Source organism: Littorina saxatilis, linkage group LG10 (genome assembly GCF_037325665.1).
Source record: "Littorina saxatilis isolate snail1 linkage group LG10, US_GU_Lsax_2.0, whole genome shotgun sequence".
NCBI classification, from domain to species: Eukaryota; Metazoa; Mollusca; class Gastropoda; order Littorinimorpha; family Littorinidae; genus Littorina; species Littorina saxatilis.
The window spans coordinates 10,998,658-11,006,157 of NC_090254.1; the positions used below are offsets into that span (position 1 = coordinate 10,998,658).

General features: G+C 44.4%; 1 protein-coding gene across 1 annotated transcript in view; it reads left to right on the forward strand.

The window, feature by feature from the left end:
- The window catches only part of LOC138979156 (metabotropic glutamate receptor 3-like), a 374,871-nt gene that overhangs the window by 319,872 nt on the left and 47,499 nt on the right, over positions 1-7,500 (forward strand). The gene's annotated exons all lie outside the window — the stretch shown is intronic.

Here is a 7,500-nt window from a genome sequence, read left to right on the forward strand (position 1 = left end):
AGATTTTCTGCATCTTCATAGCCTATGTAAATTTACCTCCATTTTAAAATTCCCTCCTTATTCAGACCTGGTTTTCTCAGATTTTTCGAGGACTTGAAATGTGGTTGCACTGAAGTGTCTTTGGTTTCTCCTTCAGCTTGTTGAAAGTGTGGCGGTTTTGCGGAAGAGACAATGTCCAGACATTTCGATGGAGTAAAAGTAAATTGATATCAAATTCGAGTAAGAGCTTTCCATTTCTCTATTATCTCCTGTTGTTAGCCCATTTTTATTTTTCTCTGTCTTGTTTGTTTTTTTTCTTTTGGTTTTTTTTTCTTCTTTTCATTCTTTTCTTTCAGTTTGCTTCACTTTGTTTCTACCTTTTTATTTGATTGATATTATTTCAGTTTGTTTTATTATATTTCATTTTAATTGATGTTATCTTGTTTTATTTTACAATTATAATGTACAGTTGGATATCTTGCTCCACAAAATCATGCTTGCTACTATACTGCGAGACAGAGATTTGGGTCCCGTTTTCAAAAAGAGGGGCTTTGAAAGAATTCAGTTATGATGATTTTGTTAACTGTGTGATACTTTTCGTCAAAAAAGTAACTATCTTTAAAAGTGGAATGTAAAGTTCTTCTTTTTTTCTCATATCGGAGTGACATCAGCAACGACAAAGAGACCGGCACGGTTGGCCTAGTGGTAAGGCGTCCGCCCCGTGATCGGCTAGGACTGGTTGGTCCGGTGTCAGAATAATGTGACTGGGTGAGACATGAAGCCTGTGCTGCGACTTCTGTCTTGTGTGTGGCGCACGTTAAATGTCAAAGCAGCACCGCCCTGATATCACCCTTCGTGGTGGACTGAACGTTAAACAAACAAACAAACAAAAAAACGACAAAGAGGCTCACATTGGTATCAGAACACTGTACATGAATAAAATTAAAAATCATCTCTCTTACCACAGTGGACCCCTTTTTCTTAAGACTCTCTGATTTAAGACTTCCCCCTCTTTTAAGACCCTGTTATCTCAGGGTTTTCTTCGTCAAATCTGTGATTTTACCCCTATTTTCAGACCCTGTTATCTCAGGGTTTTCTTCGTCAAATCTGTGATTTTACCCCTATTTTCAGACCCTGTTATCTCAGGGTTTTCTTCGTCAAATCTGTGATTTTACCCCTATTTTAAGACTCCTTTTTCAAGACCTTTTTTTTTATTTTTTTTTTTTACCTCAGTTGCATGCAGGATGCTTCAACCCATGTTTAAAAAAAATATATTAAAAAAAAAAAACATCCTTTTTCAAGACCTGATTTTCTCAGCCTTTCAGAGGTCTTAAAAGCGGGGTGCTCCTGTAACACTACCCGAGATAAATAGGATTCCTGTTTTTATACTGCAAACCGGTCCTTATCTCCACCGACAATTGCTTCAGTTCCAGTGGCTGCTTGGTTACCCTTCTGATTTGACGGAATTGCCAATTTGGTGATAACGCTCTGTAACGCATACGACTATAAGGCGACTCCTCCATGAATTTGGCACCCTTTGATACATATATATATCGTTACAAACATTCCTCATTCACGCAAAAGCTCATCTTGCCTGAAGCTCTGTTGCGGTTTTCTTGTTTTCTTTGGTTGGTAAATGAAGGTAGGGGAAGGGCTCCTAATATGGACCGGCTCCTAATATGGACCACCTCTTGATCTGACAAACTAACGGCGCTAGAACGCTAAAAACATTTCCAAAAAAATGTCTTTCGCTGTATTCACCCTATCTGGATAACTTGCGCATGTCAAAACAGTTGCAGAAACACAAACCTTAAAACCGTTAGGGCGCCGAATATGGACCCTTTGTGATTTTTTGTGTATTTAATTTTTGCTGAATGTCTATCAAAGCTATTTCACTCTAATTAGGCCTAACGGTTCACTTAAGAGAGAAGGACTACCAAACACAAAATGAAACTTCTTCGCAAGAAAACAAGCTATTAGCATGAAACAAAAAGTGGTCCATATTAGGAGCCCTTCCCCTACCAGTCTTTTAAAAATACCCTAAAGAAGTTGTTCTGCTACGCATGACTTACAAAATGGGAGTTATAGCCATTCCCGGTCAACCGAAAAAGGCTTCTAATTAGTGGATAGTTCCTGCTAAAAGGAGAATTCATACCGTGTAGTGGCCATCTCTTCGTTCCGTTTTAGTCGATATTTGTTTTACTTGGCTGGTTGATGGATGCACTATTCTTGAATAAATAGCCTTGATAAGTTGCTTTACTCAGTGAGACTTACAAATTGGCAGTTATTGTCATTCCCAGTGAGGGAATCAGACTTCTAATCAGAAGCTTGTACCCTTTATAAGGAAAGCACATGCGGTAATTGCCTATTGTGTGTTCCGTTTGGTCGAGTTCTGTTTCATTTGGTCGGTTTATATTGATCGGACATCCTTAATAAAATGTGCCGTGATCAGATAACCGATGTGCTTGTTTGAGTGTGAAAGTATTAAATCCAGTGAGGCCTCAACGTGATTTCATTACTGTACTGCAGAGATTTTACAGATCTTAACCCCACCTCTCCTATGGTCCATTGTTGGGTACTTTTAAGCGTCTGTATGGCGGAATGTTCTGTCAAATTAAAACTGAGAGTAAAATATGGTGTGTTCAATTTGACTTTCGGTGTACGAACCATTTAAAGAAAGCCTCCTTTTCGTGTAAATGATATTGTACATTGCCAAAGATCTGTCCACAAAGGCCGGATAAGATCATCATCATACTTGGACACATACCAAACTTTACCAGACTGGCAATTTGTTTGCTGAATTACTTTCGTAGCGGATACCATTTTCAATCTGCTAGATTATTTTCACACACACAAATTCTCACACTGCACAGGCAGCTACCTGCAGGCTGCTGATTTTTGTAATGTGTTTAGGTGGAGGGATGCTCTGAACCCTATGATAAGCTTCAGCAGAACTGCAGTGTTTAGGTGGAGGGATGCTCTGAACCCTATGATAAGCTGGAGCAGAACTGCAGTGTTTAGGTGGAGGGATGCTCTGAACCCTATGATAAGCTGGAGCAGAACTGCAGTGTTTAGGTGGAGGGATGCTCTCAACCCTATGATAAGCTTCAGCAGAACTGCAGTGTTTAGGTGGAGGGATGCTCTCAACCCTATGATCAGCTGGAGCAGAACTGCAGTGTTTAGGTGGAGGGATGCTCTGAACCCTATGATAAGCTTGAGCAGAACTGCAGTGTTTAGGTGGAGGGATGCTCTGAACCCTATGATAAGCTTGAGCAGAACTGCAGTGTTTAGGTGGAGGGATGCTCTGAACCCTATGATAAGCTTGAGCAGAACTGCAGTGTTTAGGAGGAGGGATGCTCCGAACCCAATGATAAGCTGGAGCAGAACTGCAGTGTTTAGGTGGAGGGATGCTCTCAACCCTATGGACTGGGTGGCCGAGTGGTACGCACTTGCGCTCGGAAGCGAGAGGTTGCGTGTTCGACCCTGGGTCAGGCCGCAATTTTCTCCCCCCTTTCCTAACCTAGGTGGTGGGTTCAAGTGCTAGTCTTTCGGATGAGACAAAAAACCGAGGTCCCTTCGTGTACACTACATTGGGGTGTGCACGTTAAAGATCCCACGATTGACAAAAGGGTCTTTCCTGGCAAAATTGTATAGGCATAGATAAAAATGTCCACCAAATACCCGTTTGACTTGGAATAAAGGCCGTGAAAGGTGAATGCTCGCCTAATAGGCTACTGAGCTTTACTGGCCGATGTGAATGCGTTATATATTGTGTGTAAAAAATGTCTGTTTGTCTGTCTGTCTGTAAAAAATTCCATTTCAAACTGCGGAAATTAATATGTAAGCGCCTAGGGCTATATCTAGATTAGGCGCATAAAAATGATTACAATAATAATAATATTAAGCTTCAGCAGAACTGCAGTGTTTAGGTGGAGGGATGCTCTGAACCCTATGATAAGCTGGAGCAGAACTGCAGTGTTTAGGTGGAGGGATGCTCTCAACCCTATGATAAGCTTCAGCAGAACTGCAGTGTTTAGGTGGAGGGATGCTCTCAACCCTATGATAAGCTTCAGCAGAACTGCAGTGTTTAGGTGGAGGGATGCTCTGAACCCTATGATAAGCTTCAGCAGAACTGCAGTGTTTAGGTGGAGGGATGCTCTCAACCCTATGATAAGCTGGAGCAGAACTGCAGTGTTTAGGTGGAGGGATGCTCTGAACCCTATGATAAGCTGGAGCAGAACTGCAGTGTTTCGGTTGGCCTAGTGGTAAGGCGTCCGCCCCGTGATCGGGAGGTCGTGGGTTCGAACCCCGGCCGGGTCATACCTAAAACTTTCAAATTGGCAATCTAGTGGCTGCTCCGCCTGGCGTCTGGCATTATGGGGTTAGTGCTGGGACTGGTTGGTCCGGTGTCAGAATAATCTGACTGGGTGAGACATGAAGCCTATGCTGCGACTTCTGTCTTGTGTGTGGCGCACGTTAAATGTCAAAGCAGCACCGCCCTGATATCACCCTTCGTGGTCGGCTGGGCGTTAAGCAAACAAACAAACAAAACTGCAGTGTTTGACAAGATTGTTTAGACAAGAAGTGAGGTACATATACACTAAATCTGATTTAACAAGCTCGAGAAGCACGTGTACGGGTAAAGCTTGACATGTGTGTCTTCAGTCAGACTCTTAACAACAATGAGTCTCTTATATTCTGAAAACGCTTGAAAACTGTTTCAGAAGAAAACTGTTGATTCTCACTCCATACAGACATAGGTCAACCTACTTTTTAGTTTCTTTGTACAGTCTTTGTTCTCTGAGAAGCGCACACACACAAAACAGTGGAGAACTGCAGTCAGGGAAAGGATCACTACGAGTAAGAAACTTTCTGGTGCTGCTTCTTTAACCTCCAGAAAGTAAAGCGGAAAAGCAAAAGAAGTCTGTACTCACCAATACAAGAATATGTCAAATTTTCCCCCTTTGAGGCTTCCTCAGGACTTACAAACAAACACAAATACAAAGGTAAACATAAAGCTAAAACAAAAGCAGCACGGAACCTAAAAAGGATGAAAAGAAGATGGAGGAAAACAAAAAGGGATGGAACTCTAATCAAATACAGAAATTACAGGGGAGAGAAGTGGTTAGAGGATCCGTAAAAGTACATTTCACAAATCCGGTTCGATCGCTCGTTATGGATGAAGGCTTCTCCCTGTCGTGCGGTCGATCGGCCGCGGGTTGCGGTGCCGATGATTTGTCGTTGCGGCTGTCTGCAGGTCTGCAGTGCACGTGAAGCAGGGCAGAGATAAGACCACGGGGTCACACACAGAGATATCTCTTATGAGATTGTGGGTGTCAACGACCCTCTAAAAAGTACGTGTGAAGACATCTTCCGGGTTGGGTTGGATGCATTTGCATGTATAGGTCTTGGTATGGATCTGTTGGGTTTGGTTTTGTTTTTCCTGCCAGTGCTATTCGGTCATATTTTTGTTTCTCTGAAAAAGTGTTAGAAGCACCGTCTGGGCTCTTTTTCGCTTAACTCTGGAGAAGAATACGTCCGCGACGTTGAAAGAAACGGCTCGCAATGGGAAAATTATAAAATGATACAGAAACACCTAAACAATTATTTTTTTTAAATAAAAAATGACACAGGGCGAACTTCTTGAAACGTTTCGGCAAAGCAAACAATCGGTTTTGCTTCAGGAAGGAACCTCCCACCCCCAACCCCAAAACAAGAAAATTAGAAACAAGAGCGAAGCGGGGAAGAAAAAGAAAAAAGGAAATGCCTTTTTTTTTAAAAGTTAATGTGTATCTGATTGCCTGGTTGTTGTTTTTGAGTTGTTGTTTTGCTCGTTGCGTCTTCGTGATCTTCTTCTCTCTTTTTTTTTTAACATTTATTTGAACTGGTTCCTTCTTTTTCACTCAGTCGACACTTCTTTCAGTTGCTTTTTCCTCCTCTGATCGTGAAGCGTTTTCTGTAAGAGTAAGCAATGATGGGGGGGGGGCAGGAGGGAGGGAGTACAGGGAGTAAAGAGAGGGAGGGAGTACAGGGAGTAAAGAGAGGGAGGGAGTACAGGGAGTAAAGAGAGGGAGGGAGTACAGGGAGTAAAGAGAGGGAGGGAGTACAGGGAGTAAAGAGAGGGAGGGAGTACAGGGAGTAAAGAGAGGGAGGGAGTACAGGGAGTAAAGAGAGGGAGGGAGTACAGGGAGTAAAGAGAGGGAGGGAGTACAGGGAGTAAAGAGAGGGAGGGAGTACAGGGAGTAAAGAGAGGGAGGGAGTACAGGGAGTAAAGAGAGGGAGGGAGTACAGGGAGTAAAGAGAGGGAGGGAGTACAGGGAGTAAAGAGAGGGAGGAAGTACAGGGAGTAAAGAGAGGGAGGGAGTACAGGGAGTAAAGAGAGGGAGGGAGTACAGGGAGTAAAGAGAGGGAGGGAGTACAGGGAATAAAGAGAGGGAGGGAGTACAGGGAGTAAAGAGAGGGAGGGAGTACAGGGAGTAAAGAGAGGGAGGGAGTACAGGGAGTAAAGAGAGGGAGGGAGTACAGGGAGTAAAGAGAGGGAGGGAGTACAGGGAGTAAAGAGAGGGAGGGAGTACAGGGAGTAAAGAGAGGGAGGGAGTACAGGGAGTAAAGAGAGGGAGGGAGTACAGGGAGTAAAGAGAGGGAGGGAGTACAGGGAGTAAAGAGAGGGAGGAAGTACAGGGAGTAAAGAGAGGGAGGGAGTACAGGGAGTAAAGAGAGGGAGGGAGTACAGGGAGTAAAGAGAGGGAGGGAGTACAGGGAGTAAAGAGAGGGAGGGAAGTACAGGGAGTAAAGAGAGGGAGGGAGTACAGGGAGTAAAGAGAGGGAGGGAGTACAGGGAGTAAAGAGAGGGAGGGAGTACAGGGAGTAAAGAGAGGGAGGGAGTACAGGGAGTAAAGAGAGGGAGGGAGTACAGGGAGTAAAGAGAGGGAGGGAGTACAGGGAGTAAAGAGAGGGAGGGAGTACAGGGAGTAAAGAGAGGGAGGGAGTACAGGGAGTAAAGAGAGGGAGGGAGTACAGGGAGTAAAGAGAGGGAGGAAGTACAGGGAGTAAAGAGAGGGAGGGAGTACAGGGAGTAAAGAGAGGGAGGGAGTACAGGGAGTAAAGAGAGGGAGGGAGTACAGGGAGTAAAGAGAGGGAGGGAGTACAGGGAGTAAAGAGAGGGAGGGAGTACAGGGAGTAAAGAGAGGGAGGGAGTACAGGGAGTAAAGAGAGGGAGGGAGTACAGGGAGTAAAGAGAGGGAGGGAGTACAGGGAGTAAAGAGAGGGAGGGAGTACAGGGAGTAAAGAGAGGGAGGGAGTACAGGGAATAAAGAGAGGGAGGGAGTACAGGGAGTAAAGAGAGGGAGGGAGTACAGGGAGTAAAGAGAGGGAGGGAGTACAGGGAGTAAAGAGAGGGAGGGAGTACAGGGAGTAAAGAGAGGGAGGGAGTACAGGGAGTAAAGAGAGGGAGGGAGTACAGGGAGTAAAGAGAGGGAGGGAGTACAGGGAGTAAAGAGAGGGAGGGAGTACAGGGAGTAA